The sequence below is a fragment of the Hyaena hyaena genome, unplaced genomic scaffold (genome assembly GCF_003009895.1).
Source record: "Hyaena hyaena isolate Hyena2069 unplaced genomic scaffold, ASM300989v1 scaffold_2558, whole genome shotgun sequence".
NCBI lineage: Eukaryota > Metazoa > Chordata > Mammalia > Carnivora > Hyaenidae > Hyaena > Hyaena hyaena.
The window spans coordinates 1,104-24,103 of NW_024083196.1; the positions used below are offsets into that span (position 1 = coordinate 1,104).

General features: G+C 37.3%; 2 long non-coding RNA genes across 2 annotated transcripts; one reads left to right on the forward strand and one right to left on the reverse strand.

Annotated features, from left to right (window-relative positions):
• Positions 1 to 3,720: 3,720 nt before the first annotated feature.
• Positions 3,721 to 16,235, forward strand: LOC120227596. Its single transcript, XR_005527293.1, has 3 exons — positions 3,721 to 3,792; positions 7,173 to 7,244; positions 16,164 to 16,235. It is a non-coding gene; the product is annotated as an uncharacterized LOC120227596 (long non-coding RNA).
• On the reverse strand, positions 7,846 to 8,893 carry LOC120227594. The gene is made up of 2 exons (XR_005527292.1): positions 8,754 to 8,893; positions 7,846 to 7,928 (listed from the first exon to the last, which is right to left on the reverse strand). It is a non-coding gene; the product is annotated as an uncharacterized LOC120227594 (long non-coding RNA).
• Positions 16,236 to 23,000: the final 6,765 nt, after the last annotated feature.

The following is a 23,000-nucleotide window of genomic DNA, read 5'->3' on the forward strand; positions in this document are numbered from 1 at the left end:
CCATATCCCAAATCAGCCTCTACCAATTGCAATTCTATGTTTACTTTAAAAATTAAATTTGGCAGGCTCTCCTTAAAATTAGAGTCAATTTAAACTTATTTTCCATTATACACGGAATACATGATTATAGTCTCAATATAAAAGTGAAATAACAGGGGGACGTGGGTGACTCAGTGGTTAAGTGTCCACTTTGGCTCAGGTCATGATCTCACAGTTCATGGGTTCAAGCCCTGTGTTGACAGCTCAGAGCCTGGGACCTGCTTCGGAGTCTGTCTCCCTCTCCCTCTGCCCCTCCCTGCTCATTCTCTCTCTCTCTCTCTCTCAAAGTAAACATTAAAAAAATTTTAACGAAATAACAAATACAGTGAACACCTGCCTCGTGGTCTAACCCTCCACCACAGAGTCGCTACTCTGGATTTAGTATATATCCTTCCAGACCTTTTCCCATACATTTATCTACATACATATTTACAGTAAAATAGGTTTGTTGTGTGATTTTCTTCTCTCTTTTTTTCTTACATAAATGTTAACATCCTACAACTTGATTCTTTTGCTTCCTAGTATGTCTTAGATTTCTTTCCTTCCAGTACATAGAGGGTGACTCCATTCATGCAAGCTGCTGCATAATATTCCATAGTATGAGTCTATTACAATTAAATAATTCCACTCTAGATGGATGTTTAGACTGTGACTAATTTTCTTGTCACATGCATTGCTGAATGAACCACCTCATACATGCATCTTTGTGTACATGCATAGGTATTTCTGTAGAATAGATCTCTAGAAATGGAATCGTTGGCATGAAGACTATGTAGATATCCAATTTTAACTGTCCTCAAAAAAGCTGTACTAACTTACCCACCGATCCGTAAACTGTGACGGCACTCATTTCCTCCCACCCTGCCACCCCTGGGCATCCTCTGTTTCTTGGCTCGTCTGATGGGTGAATAAAATGGGTCCCTTCTGAATTGGAATTTTTCTGATTACTTGTAAATTTAAATAGCTCTGTATGCTTACTGGTCATTTGTGTTTCTTGTCTGAATTTTCTGTTCTTTGCCAATTTTTTATTATCCTTTTTTTTGTTGTGGTTAAAAATTGATTCGTAGAAAAGTCAGTGTAGACACAAGCAATTTTGGAAACAATATTAAAGAAATTAAACTGGCATTTTTCATGACAGACTGTGTGTCATATCATTAGTTCAACTTGAGTAGACACATCATAAATGACTTCTGAATTAATAATAAAAGACATAATAGTCATAGTCATCTAAATGTAGGGATTATGATCCCCCTAAAGTGGATCCCCCACCCCTTGGTCTGAATTTTTTGGTCTTTTATTTTATGAATGTCTTAAATACTATATGTAGTTTATATTTTCCCATGATAGTACCTGACTTGGAGATCTTATTTCCCAAACTTGTAAGAAAAATGAAAGTAATTTGGCACAAGAAATAAATAACATTCTCTTTTTTTAGAGAGTGGGGTGGGAGTAGGTAGGCTGAGGGAGAGGGGTAGGAAAAAACTTTGAATTGTGTACTATAGACACCTTTGGAATTCTGAGCTATGCGAATATATATTACATACTTTAAAAAATTAACTGAAATTAAAAAAGTTAAGTTTTAAAAAGCATGTGTTTGGGAGTTCATATCCTAGAACATGAATTTGGTAAGATTTGATGATTTCTAATTCAGCTTGAGGGTTATGCCTTGTAACCTTGTCCATGACTAGAATGGATTGAATGGGGGGGGGACGTGGGGGGCAACCTTGTAAGACAGAGGTTTTAAACTATGGCTCAATGATCCCCTGAGGCAAGAATTTTAACCTTTTTTTCTGTATATCTGTTGATGATCTGCAGAAGCCTGTGTTCTTGGGATAATGTTTTTAAATGTCTAATAAGTTAAAATATATAGGAAAAAGAAATTTTGTGGAAATAGAGTTTTTAAAATATTTTTTCAAAAGATTAATGATATAGCAATAACTCTGCTTCTGTGAACACATTAAATAACAAAATACGGTGGTAGGCTTGATAACTATTGTAACTTCAAGGCAGTGATGAGAATAAATGATATTTTGAGATATCCACACCAAATATGTGATATGAAAATATCACTGATTTCTGCTGGGGACCAAAGTAACTATACTGATCTACTGCGGTTTGTTGCCTACATTCATAATGGAAGGAAATGCTAATTCTAGTTAGAGGTTTGTGAAAATAGAGATGTGATTTTATTTTCCATCCAAGTTTGCCACCCTCCCCCCAATTCAACCCATTCTACTCAGTGACCTGCGCCCTAAGGGGATGATCCGCAAATGGATATTGCATGCACACCTTTGCACATGTATTCTAGAAAGTGCAGATTTCTAGGGAAGGGATCCAGAGCTTTTATGAAAATCTCAAAAGATTCTTGTCTGAAACGATTGAGTCACAAATTGGGGTGGAGGTGGAGAAAGACATTTGTTTTCCTAGAAATCTGTACTTCTCCTCATAAATGATAATAAATGGATGATTTGTTTTAAATAAAAGCATATTTGCAGATTGATACCTGTCACTTTCTGAATTCATTCAGCAAATATTTATGAAGCAACCCCTATGTTCCAGGAACTGTTTTACATGCCAGGGATGTAGTAGGATCAATAACAAAATGGACTAAATAACCCGCTTGTCAAGGGGTTTACAAATATATAATAAAGATATATGTAAATAATAATGTAACATATAATAAATATATTTGCTTATATAAGTAAGAATATTATTTATATAAATATAACCATGTATATATAATAAATAATAATGTAAATATAATAGCATTGCAAGTATTAATAAGTAATCTCAAGTTTTCTAATTTATTAAACTACCATTTCTGCTGCTCACAGACTGAGTTTTTTATTAGTGATACTACTTTTCATTCCCATAATCTTGTGTTGGTTCTTTTTATTGGATATACTATTTACATCTGTCGGTAGGATATTAATGATTCTAAATTTTTTATAATGTTTGTTTATATTTGAGAGAGAGAGCGCACGCATGCATGTGCATGCACACACACACACACACACACACACTCACACACACACACATACGCACACGAGCAATTGGGGAAGAGGTAGAGAGAAGGGGAGACACGGAATCTGAAGCAGTCTCTGGGCTCTGAGCTGTCAGCACAGAGCCTGATGCAGAGCTCAAACCCATGGACTGTAACCTGAGCCAAAGTCAGATGCTAAACCTCCTGAGCCACCCAGGCACCTTGTTAATATTGCTATTCTCAAATCCTCTTGTGTTTTCTCTGTTTACTGTGATTCATTAGCTACAAGCTGTTGGCTTTGTTTCTATTTTCTGTCCATAATAGAGTTGGCTTTCTCACGCCATTTGGTCACTCCTGAGTGCAATTTATCTTACAAAGATAAATTTGTGATCCAGAGAGTAGGCATGAAATATACATTTTGGTGTGAAGAGTGGATAGAGGTGTGTGTGTGTGTGTGTGTGTGTGTGTGTGTGTCTGTGCGTCTGTGAAAGAGAGAGAGGGAGAGGGAGAGATGGACACAAAGGAGTACATGTGAAGAAAGATTTGAGTCAAACAGCAGAGATCACCATCCCTACATTAATTAAGAATTAGTGTATTTGGCATTATTACTCAGGTTTCCCTCACATATAGCAGTCCTGTGTAGTAAATAGTTGTAGTGTTTTGCATTTTGACCCAGAAATGACCTTTTTATTTTGCAGAATTCTCAGTGAAAATTATTTGACCAAATTACATAAAGACACATTTGAAGGCCTGCTATCCCTCCAGTATTTGTAAGTTAATTAGTTAATCATTTATGATGAGTTTTTAGTTATAATGTCTATTTAAAAATACAGAGTTCAAATTGGATAATAGCAACATTTCTTCTAACAGTAGAATTCTATAATTCCCTATAAAATTCTATAATTCTCTAAGTCTATAGGGACCAAGCCCATCTCTAGCATTAAATACCTTCTATGCATTTTCAACTTTTTAATTTTATAGACAAGATAGAGATAGGAAAAAACCCTTCAGTTATAGAGGAAAAGGAGTAATGAGCAATTATGGATACCCATACGAACGTTGTTATGTAAGTGTTCATATGCCATCTGCTTATATTTATATTTATTATTATTTATGGCTCATGGATCAAATCCTGCGTATGGTCTGTCTTGATACAGCCCATGAGGTCAGAATGATTTTCACATTCTTCAAGGGCTGTAAAAGAGAAAATAAGAGAAAGAAACAGAAGAATACATGACAGACCATATATGGCGTGCAAAGCCTAAAATATTTACTACCTTGCCTTTCCAGAAAAGATTTTAAAAAGTTGGCTTAGTAAAATGAGAGGAATTAAAGTTAACCTCAAATTGTCACCTACAAGACAAGAAAATATAGAACACTTACACTAATTTGAATGCCATTAAGCCAGAATTTTTAAATAATTTAAGGTAAATAATTAAATATTACATAATATTACATAAATATTACATAATATTAAATATTAAGTAAGCAGGTGAATTACGTAAGCTGTATTATCAAGTACATATTAAGTTACCAAGAGAACAGATTAAGGATTTCAGTGTGGGAATTTTTTATTAGGTCATTTTTTAATTATGATTTTGTATATAATTTATTGTCAAGTTAGCTAACATACAGTGTATACAGTGTGCTCTTGGCTTCAGGAGTAGATTCCCATGATCAGTGTAGGAATTCTTCTCCCACTATGAAAATAGATGTTTAAATTGATGGTTAAGGGGCATGTGGCTGTCTTTCTCATTAAAGCCTGCAACTCTTGATCTTGAGGTTGTAGGTTTGAGCCCCTTGTTAGATATAGAGATTTCTTAAAAAAATAAAATCTTTAAAAATAAAATGATGGTTAAGTGGTATAGTTAGAAATGTTTGCACTAAATAAACATATCAGAAATGCCTCTAACTTCACTAATTACAAAATAAAAATCTCCCCAACCTCATTGTCAAGGAAGAAGTGTTTGCATCGTATCTCTGTGTATTTAGACATACAGAGATACTAACGTTCTTTGCTCTAAAGGTTCAGTGTTTCTTCTTGACCCAGGCTATCCAGAGCTGTGTAGTTCATTAATCCTTGTTCATGATGCTCTTTAGAAAATAGATTCTTCTTGCAAATGTGGAAAGCTTAATGGTAGTGAGTAAAAAGAGCCTCATATGACACTAAAAATAGTCCTTTTTTAGTATCTTGGGGGACAACCACTTTTGTATTGGTTGTCTTGGATACCTCTGCCATCTGGGCTCCAAACCTTACCAACACAATTTGGAAAAAAACAAGTGAGATAAATTGCCCAATGGATTAGGCCCTTCATTACTTCCATGAAGTACTTCATAAGCCAGTGATTTCATGTTAGCTGAAGTATTCTCATTCTTTTTTTTAAAAATGTCAATCAAAAGCTAAAAAAGAATGTGACAGGCCCTGTACCCAGTACCATAGGCCCGCGGATGGTTAAAACAGGCTTTCCACCCTTGCAGGAACTCACGATTTCTTAGGCAAAATAAACAGAAGCTCAAACCATAACGCATAAGCACTAAACGGATGATGGAGTGCTGCCGAAGTGGAGAAGAGGGAGCCACAAAGTCATAAAACCACATTTCTTTTCAAACAGTCATTTTGCTCCTTCTACTCCCTACCCAGCTGTTCATTTATTTCATAAATATTTGAGTTTGTTCTTTGTTGTTCATGCATCAGTTTTAAACATGGTAGACAGCACAGATGAGCAGGACTAAGGACTAGTCCATACTTTCAAGGGGTTTATGCTCTGAGGAAATGGGATGCAAAAATAACTATATTAAAAAGAAGTTGGGGCACCTGGGTGCCTGAGTCAGTAGAGCATGCGACTCTTGTTCTCGAGGTCGTGAGTTCAAGCCCCAGTTGGGCGGGGAGTCTACTTAAAAATTTTAAAAGAAGGAGAAGAAGGAGGAGAGAGGGAGGGGAAGAAATGGATATGGGCAAAATAAGAGGTATAATTGTTTTTGGAACATAGAAGAGGGGAAAAGGACCAAGTTGGATCAGGGAAATTACTAGAGAAATGCTGTTTGAACAGAACCTTGAATGGCTACTAGGTATCTTCAGATAGACATCTTGGGAAGAGTAAGCTTGCAAAGGAGAGTGGGCGAAAGGCAAAATGCAGGAGACATTTCTTTGGTATCTGTAGAGTAGGAAATTAGAGCCAGATCTAGGATTCTGAGGGCCATGGATAACATGCCAAGCTCCTATGTTATCACAGCCAGTGCTCTAAGACAAACTTTAGACTGCAGCAGGGTCACTTGAAGTCCTTGTCAGAACACAGGCTCCGCCTCCACAGTTACTGATTCACTCAGTCCAGAGGAGAGCTGGGAATTTGCATCTTGACTCAGTTCCCAAGTGATGCAGGTATTTGAGAACCACTTCTGGAGCATTAACCTGGTGACTGTGTGCAGTAGACATTAGAAAGGGAGAGACTAGAGATGAAAATGCCAGTCAGAAGGTAGTTACACCCATGGAGGTGGAAAGTGAGGGACTCAGCTAGAATCACTGGAAAGAAGAGGGTCAACTCTAATCAAGAACGGGTGCTTTCAAGTAAACATCCAGTACCATGTTGTTTTTCTGTTGGCCCCACTTGCAGCTAAAGCAGTTGTTAAATTCATGGACTGTCAACCAAAAATGAATTTCTATTACTATGATAATACACTTCTGAGTTAGTTCAAAGTTAATATTGATTAGAGGAGTAACTTCCTTTCAAGTTAAATGAAAAGGTATCTTTTATTTCTTCTGGTATTTTCTTGGCCTCAAAAAAATAGAACTAAACCGGGAAGGTGTGCTAATGTGAGAATATCCTTTTTAATATTGGAAATTCTATGTGGCGATCACAACTTTGAGCTCATCATCTAGAAATTGATGAGGCCACAAAAAGTCGATTCGTCTGCTCTCAGGAAAAATTACTTCCAAAATCTATCAAGATCTTTAGTTGTATATTTTATGTATGAAGATCATGAAGGTGAGACTCTTCAGAAAAGTGAGGACAGGGTTAGGGGCTCTGGAAGGTTCAAATAACAATTCCTCATACTCAGAATTTAGGCAAAAGCTACTTATTCAATACTACCATCCTACTAATTAGGTATCTTACAACTAATTGAGGCACTATTTTCCTTTTCCTTTTCCTAGAGATTGATCCTGCAATAAAATACAATGTATTGAAAGACGTACATTTGAACCACTACCTTTTTTGCAGTTTGTGTAAGTTACANATTTTGAAATATAATTAAAATTTTATTAGTAGAAAGCTAAAATTACATGGCAAATCTTTTTTGTGGCAAAGTTTAGCGTGAGAATTATTATAGGGATGAGAGTGAATCATTCTAGAGCAGCGGTTCCCTGCCAGGGTGATTTTGCACCCAGATGCCACTTGGTAGTATATAGACACTTGATTGTCAGACTGTAGACGTGCTACTGGCATCTAGTGGGAGGAGGCCAGAACTGCTGTCCCGCACCCTGCAGTGCACAGGGCAGCTCCCCAGTAACAAAGAGCATCCAACCATTAACCTCGATAGCACTGAAGTTGTGAAACATTTTTCGAGAGAAATAAAGATTACTCAACACGAGGATCTATTGAGCATTTACTGATTTGTATCTAATGCACCACATGTATGAACATGAAAGTTCAAATCTTTCATGCAAATATTTTTTGAAAAAGGCAAATACCTTCCATAGTGAGATTTCTTTAGTATATGGAGAGAGTATTAACGATTATGCGTCATCATCGATAAATTCGAATCACTGCCAAAGGATAAATAGTCTGAAAGAATATCTTTTTTTCTTCTTCGTTTGCTTGTGTCTTTTTGTTTGTTTGTTTTGTTTTGTTTTTTGTAGAAATCTTGGTTGCAATTTACTCACAGAACTGAGCTTTGGAACATTTCAGGCCTGGCATGGAATGCAGGTTTTACACAAGTTGTAATTGAAATAGAAAACGAATACATGTAAAAAAAAAAAAAAAAAAAACTATGTGTAAAAACATCATACAGTTATTGGTTAGGTGGGTGTTAATAAACCCAGTATGAACTATGGAAAGTATGTCTCAAAATCCTTTTTATTTTTTTTTTCAAATGAGGAAACTAAGGTACAAACAGGCCAGGAGACGCGTCTTATCCCATAAAAGGCACTCTCTGCTCTCCCTAGTCCCCAGCTTTTGACTGGGCAATAAAAGGCACCAAGCAAATAACACCCCCAAGACAGCATTATCATGGGAATTCATGGGCAAAGTTCCTGATTGCTTCAATGTATGCAAAATAGAGTTTGAAAGAACTAAGTTTAGCACAGAGTTCTCAGGGGAGCAAAAGGTGTGGGTGTTTCCCCAGCTATCAGGAAAGCAGAAAGAACTCCTGAAAACCTGCCATAGAGTACTGCTCTCCCTAGTCACCCAAAACATTATTTTTCAAATCACACATACCTCTGAGGTAAATTATCTGGGGGCAATAGGCACTTTTGAGGTACAGGAAAAGATACTGTATTAAGCTGTCGTGTGAAAAACATTCATAAAGAAAACACATTTGCTGTGGCCTAATTCCAAACACTTGCTGTCCTGACTACTCTTCAGTTAAGAAGTGTGTTATTCCCTTGCAGCTGGAAAATTCTGTGATTTCTCTGTAAAAAAGCGAATCATACTAGGCACGTTCAATGGCCTGAGAGGGATTTTTAGACTTACGGTGAAGATCTTCCTCTAAAGTAGACTGGAAAAGACTGTCTTACCTGTCTTGTGGTTCAGAAATCCAATTTCATCCAGTTTATCTTAGGTTGGATGCAGGTGTTTACAGTGTGTCTGGAGCTGTAGTAAGTTCCTGGAGGTGCCCAAGTGTAGGGGCCTCCTTCCTCCTCTCATTAGTTTGCTGATGCCTAAATTGGGGAAAGAATATTGAGGGCCAGTTTCTTGTTCTGCCAGCATGCCAGAGAAGAGGATCATTGGGGTCTCCAATGAGAGGTTTTAGTGGTGTCAATAAAATGGCTTAAAACTCACCACCTTTACTAAGCATCTTATAACGCCAAGAGTCTCTTCTAAGAATCTGAATTTCACAGTTATGTAGGCAACACAGAACAAAATCAGGTGAAATCAGTAGATGACAAAGAATACTCATGTCCTGTGATTTGAATAGAGCTGTACTCCTAAAACTAATTCACAGTTAACTTCCAAAAACTTATCACGATACAGGAAGAATGTATTGGGGGCTGGGCTCCCTGTTTGGGGCCAAATTTTTCTTTTCTTTCTTTTTTTTTTAAAGTTTATATATTTATTTTAAGAGAAAGAGAACATGCGCAGAGGAGATACCACCGCTTGAATTAAATCACATTATTACCTATGTGACATATTCCTGGGGTGTTTATAAGTTGAAAACATATTTTCCCCAGCATTAAATGTTTGTAAAACTTTTAGGTCCCAGTTGAGGTGGATTTATTTGAACTGAATGAAGCTTAAACTTCAGGGCTTCTCACTTACACAGGCCTCTGCCAAGGTCTTGGGAGGGGACCTAGCAATTTCTGTATTCATAATTTTGCATGTTTTTATTAGACAGGATTTCCCAAAGTAGATGAGGTTCAGGCCCCATAAGACCTTGATCCACCCCTGGGTTTCAGGTAATTATATCTCAGTAAGTTTTTTGAATGAAGCCTCTTAAGTTCCTGAGAAACACTAAGAGGGCGCATTAGCAGTGTGGTAAAGTCTATTTTGAATCTGAAATCCACCTCAGAGCCATGCCAAGAGCTTATTAATAAGGTACCACTTTCTGCATGGTAGCAATAATCCTATCTCTTTCAGATGAAATCAGGAATGAAATATATTATGGAAAACCAGCAGTGGTTGATAATCCTAAATGTTAAGTATCCTTTTTTTTTTTTTCCTGACTTTAAAGTGCTTCTCCTTCATTCACCTACACAGGTCCAGACTGATGGCTTCTTTTTTAAAAATTCCTTTAGTCACTTCATTGGTTCTAACAATACAAGCTCCCTGATTTTAGAAACTGAAGGACTCTACAATGTAGAAAGGCTGTACCTTCTCCAGATAGAGCGCATTCACATGCTGGCTTGTCTGTGGCTTGTCAGTATTATGCCAAGAACATAAGCGCTAAGAGAGAATAAGGAAAATCTAAACCTTATCCCTGTTGGCTTATTGAGAATATCAATGAGGTAGGTGTGGCCACACTCTGAGGGCAAAATCGAGCTGCAGTCACAGAGACGCCCTAATGCTCCCCCAGTCAGCCAGCATCGGTTTCCTTTTCCGTGTGCACATGCAAGTTGACACACTTCAGGGTATTGTCATCACTTTCTGGTATGTACTGGAAATCCTGGCAGCAGCTTCTCAGATGCAGAAAGGCGTAAACATTAAGGATGAAAATAATAACTCAGGGTTGTCCTTTGGGGTCATGTAGGGTGACTGTTTTATTATGTTCCATGTGTAATAGCTCAAAAGCTTTGAGATAGTCCTACCCAGCTACTACTTTTCTTTTCCCACCTGCATCTGATTCTTCCCACGTATATACCAACACGTCTTCTTTCTCTAGGAAGCATGGCAATTCCTCCTCTGCCCCGCCACGTTTCTTCAGTGCCTTTCTCTATTAGGTATTTACTGTGTTCCAGGCACTATGCTTAGACCTTTCACTTATTCTACAGGTAAGAGAGAGTGCCTTAAACCCTTAGAATAGTGCCTGGCACATGGGAAATGCTCCACATATGGCCCCTCACACTATATCTCATTTTCGTTTTTTCAGCAACTCTTGTGATAACAAGTAGTAGTATCCCCATTTTGGAGATGAGGAAATTGAAACTCAGAGACGTCAGGTGACTTGCCTAGGTTCACACTGTTAATAAGTGGCCAAACCACTTAACAAGCTTTGCAAGGAATACGACTCCGCATTCCCTTGTACCAGGAGCTGAATGACAACTGATGGTCCTGAAAAAAAATGTAGAAGAATGGGCTAGAATAGGAAGAACAGGGGAGTTTCCAAGGCAAGAACAACAATGCATGGCTCCCAGCCTCGCCACTGACTCCCTCTGACCTCAGTCTATGGAAGAGGTTGAGCCTTCGCTCCCCTTTTCTCCACCTACGAACATGTTTGGTCTTCTGGCAGCTAGTTCTCTATTTATCACAACATGGTTCTTTTTTTTCAAATTGAGATATAGTCCGCATAATATAATATGCAACATTATAAAGTATACAGTCCAAGGGTATACTTTGATAGACAATAATCACCACTAATTCTAGAACATTGTTATGACCCCCCCCCAAAAGAAATACCATATCCATCAGCTGTTACTCCCCATTCTCCCCTCCTCCCAGGCCCCTGGCAACAACTAATTTACTTTCTGTCCCTATGGATTTGCCTGTCCTGGACATTTCATAGAAATGTGTGTCTAGTTTCTTTCATGTAGCATGTTAGCTTCAAGATTTGTGCATGTTGTAGCATGTATCTGTAGCTCACTCTTTTTTTAATGTTTATATATTTTCGAAAGAGCGAGAGCACGGACGCAAATGGGGAAGGGGTAGAGAAAGAGGGGGATAGAGGACCTGAAGCCACAAAGCCTGATGTGGGGCTCTATCTCATGAACTGTGAGATGATGACCTGAACCAAAGTCAGATGCTTAACCGACTGAGCCACCCAGGTGCTCCAATCACATTTTGTTCATCCATTCAAGAGTTGTTGGACATTTGGATTGTTTTCACTTTCTGGTATTATGAATAATACTGCTATGAGTATTCATGTACAAGTTTTTGTGTGGACATATGTTTTTAATTCTTTCGGGTACAGACCTGAGAGTGGAATTGCTGGGTCATTTGGTAACTCTATTTAACCCTTTCGAGGAACTGCCAAACTGTTTTCCATAGTGACTACACCATTTTACCTTCCCACCAATGTGTGAAGATTCTGGCTTCTCCAAAATCTTGCTACCACTTATCATTATCTCTCTGTTTGATTATAGCCATCTTAGTGTGTGGAGAGTAGTATCTCATTATAGCTTTAATTTGTATTTCCCTAATGACCTAAGATATTGAGCATCTTTTCGTGTGCTTCTTTGCCATTCATGTGTTTTCTTTGTAGAAATGTCTATACAGATCCTTTGTCTCTTTAAACATTTGATTATTTGTCTTTTTACTGAGTTGTAAGAGTTCTTTATATATTCTGGATGTTCTGGATACTAGACTTTTATCAGACATATGATTTGCAAATATTTTCTCCCATTCTGTGAGTTGTCTTTCACTTTCTTCAGAATGTCCTTTGAGGCACAATAGTTTTTTATTTTTTATTTTTATAAAGTCCAGTTTATCTATTTTTCCTTTGGTTGTTTGTGCTTTTGGTGTCATGTCTAAGAAACTGTTGCCTAAATCCAAGGTCATAAAGATTTCTAAGAGTTTTATAGCTTGAGCTCTTCCTTTAGGTATTTGATCCATTTTGAGTTAATGTTTATATACGGTGTGAAGTGTAGGAATCCAACTACATTACTCTGTATGGGGGTACACAGTTGTCCTAGCACCATTGGAAAAGACTAGCCTCCCCACACTGAATTGTTTTGGCCCCTTGTTGAAAATCAATAGACGACACATGTGAGGATTTTCTCCTGGACTGGCAGTTATGTTCCATCAATTTATGTCTGTTCTTATGCCAGGACCACACTGTGATTACTCTAGCTTTGAGTTGGGTTTTGGAACCAGGCCACATGAGTCTTCCCATTTTGTTGTTCTTTATCGAGATCGTTTTGGGGCACCTGGGTGGCTCAGTCGGTTAAGTCGCTGGCTCTTGACTTCAGCTCAGGTCGTGATCTCAGGATTTATGAGATGGAGCCCTGAGTTGAAATCTGCACTGACAGCATGGAGCCTGCTTGGGATGCTCCCTCTCCCTCTCTCTCTGCCCCTCCCCTGCTCACACTTGATCTCACACACAGGTGCACATGCTCTCTCTCTCAAAATAAATAAATAACCTTAAAAAAAAAAAGATCATTTTGGCTATTCTCAATCCCTTGAATTGACACACAAATGTTAGAATTAGCTTGCCAGTTTCTGGAAAGAAGTCAGCTGGGATTTTAATAGGGATTGTGTTGAAACCATAGTTCAATTTGGGGCACAGTGACATTTTAACAGTATTTTCTTCTGATCCATGAACATGGCATATCTCTACATTTATTTTAATCTTCTTTAATTTCTTCCAACAATGTTTTGTGGTTTTCAGTGTATGAGTCTTGCACTTTTTTGGTTAAATGTTTTCCTAAATATTTTATTCTTTTTAATACTGTTATACATGGAATTGTTTTCTTAATTTCATTTTTGGAATATTTCTTGCTAATGTAGTTCAGAATCTTGTATCCTGCAACCTTGCTGAACTCATCTATTAGTGCTAAGTTGTTGTTTTTTGTCTACATTCCCAGGAATATGTCTTGTGGTGTTCTAATTTCCCAGGAATATGTTGGAGCATTTCAAAGTCTCTATGGACATCTCATTTTCAGCTTTTCCCTTTTAGGTTTTTTGGTTAGGCTATTTTTTGTCTTATTACCAATTGCCTCACACTGCTGCCAAGTTAAAACATTTACCTGTAATTGTTTTCAGAAAATGCGCCTTGGGAAGAGGCTATGTTAGCACTGTGCCGTTCTCAGCGAGGTCAAGCACAAGCCTTTCAAGTTTTTTAGGGAACCCACTAGACAGGTAAAACAATGAGTTCTTTGGAATGAGGCTTCAAGGAATTTCAGCTCCACTTTGTTCCTCTGGGATGCAGGCTATTAGTCAAGGCTACCATCAGGATGGAGGTCTAGGACAAGTTAAAACAGATCTCACTGTTCTTATAGAAATTAATAATTTTTTTAAAATAAGTGCTCTCTGCATTGCTGCAAGCTCATTGCTTAAATTTTCCAAAGTTCTGAAAAAGTTGATTCTGATCATTTTTGCTAGTTTTTGTTGTTGTTGCTTTTACAGAGGGATGAATTTTCAGATGTCCTTCCTTTCTCATTTTCACTGATTCACCCATAACATGGTTTTAAAATCTTTAAAGTCTCAGGGCACGTGGGTGGCTCAGTCAATTAAGTGCCTGACTCTTGATTTCAGCTCAGGTCATGATCTCAGAGTCATGGGATCAAGCCCTGTGTTGGGCTCTGCCCTGGACTTGGGAGCCTGCTTGGGATTCTCTCTCCCTCTTCCTCTGCACCTCCCTCACTCATACTCTCATGCTCTCTCTCTCTTAAAAAATAAAATAAAAAAATAAAAAAATGAAATCTCTAAAGTCTCAGTGACCATAAGTTAATTAAATACTTAATCATGGGAGATGATTAGAAAAAAGGAATAAAAATAGAATATGTAATTCTCAAAGAAGCTCTCCCAGATGGAGTGGTGAAGTTCTACAAAGTGTTTCTATATTTAATGCTCTCAAAGTTAAGTTTAAGGTAACAGCTATTTCAAGCGCCCTTTTTTTTCATACAAGTAAAACACAGGCTTTGGAGTCAGAATTGAGTTCAGATTCCAGCTCTGCTTGTGACCGGCTTGACAAACTAGGACAAATTACACACCCTCTCTGTACCTCAGTTTCCTCACTTGTAAAATGGGGTAATGATAGTATCTATCACATAATGTTATCATGAGATTTAAAGGGGAAATGCTGATCACAGATGCCTTATAGCCCAATAGTATTGGTTATGATGATTACCTTTATAATATTTTGCAAAAGTACAGCAATGATACTTGAGTAGCAACAGCCTAAAGGCAGATTTTCTCTTCTTTCTTCCTGTTTCTTTCGCTTTTTTGTTTTGTTTGTTTTAAAGAATTGAGAAGAAAATCTACTCAGCGTTTTGGAATAAAAACTGGTGTCAAAAAGTGACAAAATGTTACTTATTTATTCAATAAGCATTCACTAAATAGTAAAATTTATAAGCACTATGTCAGGCACAGGGACAACAATGACGATAAAGTATGGTCCCTGCCCTCAAGGAGCTGACAGTCCAGGAGACGGATAAGGAAACAGGTGATTACATGCCATGTGACAAAGGCTGTGATTTAAGAATACACGTAGCAGGAGGATAGCTTTCACCATTTCCTCTTAGATTGAGCCCTTTTTCTTTGGCCCTCAAACTGAGGAATTTGTCCTAGTTTTGTCTTTAACTGGGTGGTTGAAACTGGGCAATTTTTTAAATTTCTAGAAAGAAAAGCATCTAGAATTATAGAGGACACTAGACAGTATTTCTTACAGAGCCAGGCCTTCCCACCAACATAGTCACTTCCAGGGTTTTCAGCCTAAAAAGTTCTTTGGCATCTTTTTTCTTTGCTATCCACTTTACAAAACATTTTTTTGTCTTCATCCTGTTCTCCACTTTATTGTCCAGAGACTTGGGCCATTCCCAAAGGAAGAGTGCTTGACAGACTCTAAGGGTGATTTATAGGCAACGGAAGAAAATGATTAGTTTTAAACTGAAAGGTTTAAAATACCCCCAAAATGAACATAAACGTTCATGGTAGTCATTATTGAAAATGCAGATAATTTTAATTCCATTGCATTTTTCAGACTTCTCAGTCATAACCCTCTGTCAACTGTTGAAGATTCATACCTTTTTAAATTGCTGGCATTAAGATATTTGTAAGTACCGCAACAATCTCATGGCTCATGAGATGATTTCTCCTCTTTTTTATTGTCATCAAAAGATTAAGTATTTTGCATTTTGGTTAAAAATTCATAACTTAAATTTTAACTGGGTTATTGAAATAAGCCGTATTGGCAAAGAAAGAATGTAGATGGACAAGACAGTCTGTGGAGGAAGGAGCCATGTAGAAGACACATACAGACATGGGACGCGTAGATGTGTGGAGAAATACCGTTTATCTCAAAATGCAAAGTGGAGCAAGGTGTATGTTTAAAAAAAAAAAGACTACTCAAGAGAAGTACATGCAATTGAAAATGAAAATTAGGATGATAGTAAAATAGATTGTACCATTGAGGGCCAAGGTGATTAATTTGATGATGCACGTAAATATCCTCATTAAGAGTGCTCTGAAATTATTGTCCATAGCAAGGAAACTCTTGAGCTGACTTGACAGAGAAGCCAGAATTTAAGTAATCACATGTTGTCAAGTATCTTTTTCAGTATAGAATGTTTTTGTCTTTGGGCTCAAATCACGCATGTTTGGGCTTTCTCCTTCAGAGACCTGGGAACAACACAGGTGTCACAACAATCGAGAGCATTCTCATGATGACCTTTGAACTGGAAAAACTGTAAGCTGATTTCTCTTCTGTTTATTTTCTCTTCGTTGTTTATTCAGGTTTGTTTGATTGTTTTCTTAAGTCACATCTATTGAGATAATTTTCATTTCATAAAATTTACTTCTTTTAAGTATACAGTTTGATGAGTTTTGACAAACACATAGTTATGTAACCACCACACTTGAGGGGCGGAACATTTCTGTCACACCAAAAGGCCCCGCCTCTCTGGGCCTTTGCAGCCAATCTCCTCTTCTCGCCACCAGCCCTGGCAATACCAACCTAATTTTTGTCCGTTTAGTTTTGCCTTTTCCACAGTGTCTTCTAAATGAAATCATACAGGGAGCACCTGCATGGCTCAGTTAAGCGTCCAACATCAGCTCAGGTCGCGATCTCGCTATTCATGAGTTCAAGCCCTGTGTCGGGCTCTGTGCTGACAGCTCAGGGCCTAGTACCTACTTCGGATTCTGTGTCTCCTTCTCTCCCTGCCCCTCCCCCATTTGCATCCCATCTCCCTCTCTCTCAAAAATAAATGAACACTAAAATCAATCAATCATACAGTATGTGGTCTTCTGTGATTGGCTCCTTTCACTCAGCATAATCCTAAGATTCATCCATGGTTTTTAAAAACAATTTTTTTAAGTATATTTATTTTTGACAGAGCATGAGCAGCGGAGAGGCAGAGAAAGAGGGAGACACAGAACCTAAAGCAGGCTCCAGGCTCTGAGCTGTCAGCGCAGAGCCTTATGCAGGGCTTGAACCCACCCACCATGAGATCATGGGCTGAGCTGAAGTCGGTTGCTTATCTGACTGAGCCACCCAGGCATCCCATGGATTCATCCATGTTATTGTACATATCAGTAGTTTATTCCTTTTATTGCTGAGTAGTATTCCAGTTGTGTGGATATGCCAGTTTGCTTATGCATTCATCAGTTGATGGACATTTGAGTTGTTTCTAGCTTTTTGGCCATTATGAATAAAGTTGCTAAAAATACTTACATGCAGGTCTTTGCATGAGCATATGTTTTCTTTTGGGGGAGGGTGGTAAAATACCTAATGGCAGGATTGCTACATCGTATGGCCAAGTGTATATTTAATTATATAAAAGTTGCATATCTGTTTTCTACACTTGGTCTTAGCCAAAAGGCCAAGAAGTGATTCGTGTCTGTTTTCTAAAGTGGATGTGCCATTTTGCATTCCAGCCAGCAGTATGTGAGATCTTCACCATTTATTTCAGTTAAAAAAATGTTTTAGCCTTTCTAGTAGGTATCTCATTGTGTATCTCATTGTGGCTTTCATTTGCATTTCTCTAAAGCTGATGATGTGGAGTTCTTCATGTGCAAATATCTTCTTTAATGATGTGTCTGCTCAAATCCGTTTCTTAATTGGATACTACTGAGTTTTAGGAGTGTGTTATATATTCTGGAAAAAGTCCCTTCTCTCACATAGATGTTTAGCAAATTTCTTCTCCCAGGTTGTGGCTTGTCTTATTTCGTTCTCTCTCTCAAGACCAGAAGCTGTTAATTTTTAAATTTTGGTGAACTCACCTATTTCACCTGTCCTTCCACTCCCGGCCTCTCTGGTAACCATTAGTTTGTTCTCTATAATTAAGAGTCTGTTTCTTGATTTGTCTCTCTTTTTCTATTTGTTTCCTCCCTTGTTCCCCCGTCTTCGTTTTGTTTGTTTCTTTCTTTAAGTTCCACATATGAGTGGAATCATATGGCCTTTGTCTTTCTCCGATTGACTGGTTTTGCTTAGCATTATGTTCTCTAGATCCATCCATGTCATTGCAGATGGCAAAATGTCATCCTTTTTTGTGACTGAATAAAATTCCATTGTATATATACCACATCTTTATCCATTCATCTATTAATGGACAATTAGGCTCCTTCCATAATTTGGCTATTCTGAATAATGCTGCAGTAAAGATATGGGGTGCGTGTATCCCTCTGAATTAGTGTTTTTTGTATTCTTTGGTTAAATACCCAGAAGTGCAATAACTGGATTATTGAGTAGCTCTGTTTTTAGTTTTTTGAGGAACCTCCATCCTGTCTTCTACAGTGGCTGCACCAGTTTGTATTCCCATCGACAGTGCATAAGGTTCCTCTTCTCCGTATCCTCGCTAAAACTTGCTGTTTCTTGTGTTTTTCATTTTAGCCATTCTGACAAGTAGGAGTTAACATCTCACTGTGGTTTCGATTTGCAGTCCCCTGATGATGAGTGATGTTCAGGACCTTTTCATGGTCTGTTGGCCATCTGGATGTCTTCTTTGGAGAAATGTCTATTCATGTCTTCTGCCTGTTTTTAATTAAGTTATTACTATTCCTGTTATTATTATTAATTATTATTATTATTTCAGTGTTGAGTTGTATAAGTTCTTCATATATTTTGGATACTAACCCTTTATAGGATATGTCACTTGCAAATATCTTCTCCCACTCAGTAGGTTGTCTTTTAGGTTTGTTGGTTGTTTCATTTGCCATACAGAAGCTTTTTATTTTGATGTAGTCCCAATAGTTCATTTTTTTCTTTTGTTTCCCTTGTCTCAAGAGATATACCTAGAGAGATATTGTTAAGGCCAACATCAGAGAAATTACTATGTGTGTCCTCTTCTAGGATTTTCGTGGTTTCAGGTCTCACATTTAGGTCTTTAATCTAGTTTGAGTTTACTTTTGTATATGGTGTAAGAAAATGGTCTAGTTTCATTCTTTTGCATGTAGCTGTCCAGTTTTCCTAACACTATGTTTTGAAGGGACTGTCTTTTTTCCGTTGCATACTCTTAATCCTATGATTGTGAGTTTGCTTTTGGGATTTCTATTCTGTTCCATTGATCCGTGTGTCTGTTTTTGTGCCAGTACCATACCGTTTTGATTACTACAGCTTTATAATAGAATTTGGAAGCCTGGAATTGTGATATCTCCAATTTTATTTTTCTTTTTCAAGATTGCTTTGGCTATTCAAGGCCTTTGAGGTTCCATACAACTTGTATGATTGTTCTAGTTCTGTGAAAAATGCTCTTGGAATTTGGTAGGGATTGCATTAAATCTGTAGATTGCTTTGGGTAGTAACCACAGATCTGCTCTCTGTTACTAAAGATTGGTTTGCATTTTCTAGAATGTGATATAAATGGAATCATGCACTCCTTTGTAACTGGCTTCCCTTACTCAGCATGATTATTTTGATTCATCCATGTTGTTATGTATATCAACAATTCATTTGTATTGCTGAATAGCATTCCATTATATGGATACCAGAATTTATCTGTTCACCATTGATGGACATCGGAGTTGTTCCAATTATTGGCTATTAAAAATAAAGCTTCTATGAATGTATGTGTACAATACTTTGTATGGATACATTGTTTCATTTCACTTGGGTAAATACCTGGAAGTAGAATGGCCGGACCATATGCTAAATGTATGCTTAAGTTTAAAAAAAAAAAAAAAAACCTATTTTTTCAAAGTGGTTGTACCATTTTACATTCCCACCAGCAGTGTATGAAGGTTCCATTTTCTTCACATTTTTGTCAATACTTGCTATAGCGTTTTTAATTTCAGACACTTTATTTGTCAAATGTTTTATGTTTTATTTATTTCTGAGAGAGAGAGAGAGAGAGAGAGAGCAGGGAAGGGTCAGAGAGAGAGGGAGACACAGAATCCAAAACAGGCTCCAGGCTTCGAGCTGGCTGTCAGCACAGAGCCCAACGAGAGGCTCAAACCCGCAAACTGTGAGATCATGACCTGAGCTGAAGTTAGACACTTAACCGATTGGGCCGACCAGGTGCCCCTAATTTTAGACGTTTTAATAGGTATGTAGTGGTATATCAGTGTAGCTTTTCTTTGCATTTCCCTTAGGATTAACAATGTCATGTTTCTTTTTATATGCTTATTTGTCTTTTGTCTATATTATTATTGAGTTTTAAGAGTTCTTTATAAACTCTGGAACAAGTCCATTATGAAATATGTAATTTACTAAGTATTTTCTCCCATTTTGTGGCTTGGCTTTTCATACCTATGAGTGTCTTGGGAATTCTTAATTTTGATGATGTTGAATTTATCCTTTTTTTTTCTTTTATGGACTATGCTTTTGGTGCCATATCTAAGAAATCTTGCCCAATACAAGATTATATAAAGATTTTCTCCTGTGTTTCCTTTAGAAGTTCTGTAGTTTTAGGTTTTACATTTAGATCTTTGGACCAATTTGAGTTCATTTCTGTGTATGATTTGGATTGAAGTTTGGTTTTTTTTGCATGTGGATATCCAATTGTTCCAACACCATTTTGTGGAAAGACTATCCTTTCCTCACTCAACTGCCTAAGAACCTGAACATAAGTTGTCCATATACCACTTTCCTTCTGGACTTTCTGTCTCTTTGATCTGTTTGTCTAAATTTACATAATATCACAAAGTCTTTTTCTTTTAATTTTTTCATGTTTTATTTATTTCTAGGAGAGAAAGAGAGAGAGAGGGACAGCGTGAGCAGGGGTGGGTCAGAGAGAGAGGGAATCACAGACTCTGAAACAGGCTCCAGGCTCTGAGCTAGCAGTCAGCACAGAGCCCGACGCGGGGCTCGAACCCACGAACCGCGAGATCGTGACCTAAGCGAAAATCGGACGCTTAACTGACTAAGCCACCCAGGCGTCCCACACAGTCTTAAAGTGTAGCTTCATAAGACTAGAAATCAGGCAGCGGTAGTCCTCCAATTTTGTTCTTTTTCAAAGCCGTTTCCGCTCTTCCAGGACTTGTACATTTCCCTATGATTTTTAGAATTAGCTTGCCAATTTCTACAGAAAAGCCTGCTGGGATTTTGATCTGTAAGCCTATTTGCGGAGAATTGAGATCTTAACCATATTGAATCGTCTGATCCATGAATACTTTATATCTCTCCATTTACCTAATTCTTATTTAATTTCTCTCAGGAATATTTTATAGTGTTCAGTGTGGGAGCCTTTTACATCTTTTATCAGATTCATTCCTAAGTGCTTTATATTTCTGATGCTATCATAAATGATATTTTTTAAAATTTCAATTTCTAATTGTTCAATGATAGCTATTAGAGATCAATTATTTTTTTGTATATTGATCCTTTATCCTATAAATTTGATTCAACTCATTTATTATTTCTAGTAAACTTTTTTATAAAAGATTCCATCAGGTTTTCCACATAAGCAATCATTTTATCTGCAAATACAGCTTTGCATCTTCCTTTATATTTTGAATACATTTTCTTTCTTTTTCTTGGTCCTATGGACTGGCTAGAACCTTCAGTGCAATGTCAAACAGAAGTCATGAGAGAAGACATCCCTTACCTTTATTCTGATCTTGGAGAGAAAGTACTTGTCTTTCACCATTAAATATGATGATAGGTTTTTTTGGTAGAAGTCTTTTATCAAGTTGAAGAAGTCTCCTTCCATATCTACTTTGTTGAGGGTATTTTTTTTTAATTTGTAATCAGAAATGGATGTTAGATTTGTTAGATGCTTATTCTCCACCTATCGCAATGATTGTATGGTGTTTAATTTTTAGTTTATTAACTTGGGTAAATTACATTGATTTTCAAATAATAAACCAATCTTGCATTCGTGAGAAACCCCACTTTGTCATGATGTAGCATATTTTCATGTATTATTAGATTTGATATGGTAAAAATTTGTTTAGAATTTTGCATGTGTGGGGGTGCCAGGATGCTCAGTCAGTTAAGCATCTGACTCTTGATGGTGGCTCAGGTCATGGTCTCCCAGTTTGTGAGACTGAGCCCCTCATCAGGCTCTGTGCTGGCAGTGTAGACCTGCTTAAGATTCTCTCTCTCCTTCCTTCTCAGCCCCTTCCCCACTTGCAAGTTCTCTCTCTCTCAAAATAAAGTTAAAAAAAAGAATTTTGCATGTGTGTTCATGAGAGACATTGGTCTATAGTTTTCTTCTAATGTCTCTGTCTGTTTTTCATAAGGTGAAAGTTGGCCTTAAAAATGAATTGGAAATATTCCCTTCTCTTCAATTCTCTAGTACAGTTGTACAGAATTGGCATTATTTCTTCCTTAAATGTTTGCTAGAATTCACTAGTGAAGCTTTTGGCTTGAAGTTTTCTTTGTGAGAAAGTGTTAAACTACACATTTTATTCCTTTTATCATGCTACTTAAGTTACATATTTATTTTTGAGGAGTTTAAGTCTTTCAAGGAATCTATTTAATCTTGACATTATTGACATAAAGTATCTTATAATATTCCCTTATTACCCTTTTCGTATATGTAGAATTGAAGTGATGTCACTCCTCTCATTTTTGAAGTTGATATTAAAAGCTGCCTTTTCATTTCACTGACTTCTCTATATTTCTGTTTTCCATTGTCTTTCTTTCTGCTTTGATCTTTATTATTCCATTTCCTCTCCATACTCAGTGATGAATTTCCTTTTCTTTTTGTAGTTTCTTCAAAGTGGAGGCTGGGGAAGATGAATACTGTATGAGCAACATGCCACATGTTGACATGTTGTGTTTTCAGTTTCAGTCAGTACAAAATAGTTTTTAACTTCCAATTTGATTTATTTGGCTGATAGGGTTCCTTAGGAGTGTGTTGTTTAGTTTCTAAATATTTGGAGATTTTACAGATCTGTAAGATGGTCACAGAACATATGTGGTCACGGGACAGATGTTGAATGATTGAATCCTTTTAAATTTACTGAGACTTGTTTTATAGCCAATGAATTCTCATAATAGATGAGAATATGGTCTATTTTCATCAATATGTGTCCACTTGAAAAAACATGTAGTCTGCTGATTTGGTGTGGTG